The sequence below is a fragment of the Gavialis gangeticus genome, unplaced genomic scaffold, assembly GCF_001723915.1.
Source record: "Gavialis gangeticus isolate Ggan-Ray unplaced genomic scaffold, GavGan_comp1, whole genome shotgun sequence".
NCBI classification, from domain to species: Eukaryota; Metazoa; Chordata; order Crocodylia; family Gavialidae; genus Gavialis; species Gavialis gangeticus.
Window position 1 is genome coordinate 8,991,628 of NW_017729028.1, and position 460 is coordinate 8,992,087.

Genomic DNA, 460 nt, shown 5'->3' on the forward strand with positions numbered 1-460 from the left:
AGGAAGTTTGACCCCTGCTTCAGATAAAGCAGTAAGCAGGCAAAGGATGTGCCCTCTACACCTATCCTATCCTAAACCCAAACTAAACACTGTTTTGAGACCTGAAGTATGAGGTTTAATATCCCACCCCAAATTTATTATTGTAAATTATGACACTTTGTTATCTTTGCTATACATATAAATACTAAACCTCCTTTTGGGATTCTGTTAAATTTCTTGCCTCAATAACTTCCTGTGGCAACACATTTCATAATTACACACGTGTTGACTTTGGTACAAATGTTCAGAGAGGTTGGGGGAGGCTAGTTTGCATTAAAAATGGCTACTGGATCCATCTTAGTTCACCTAGGTGTGGACTTTAGTTCACCCAGCTTGACCTAACTAGGGATCCAAATGCGAACTGTACAGAAGTTCAGGACTGTTAGATCCACCTAAAAATGGCTAACCCAATCCAAGTTAA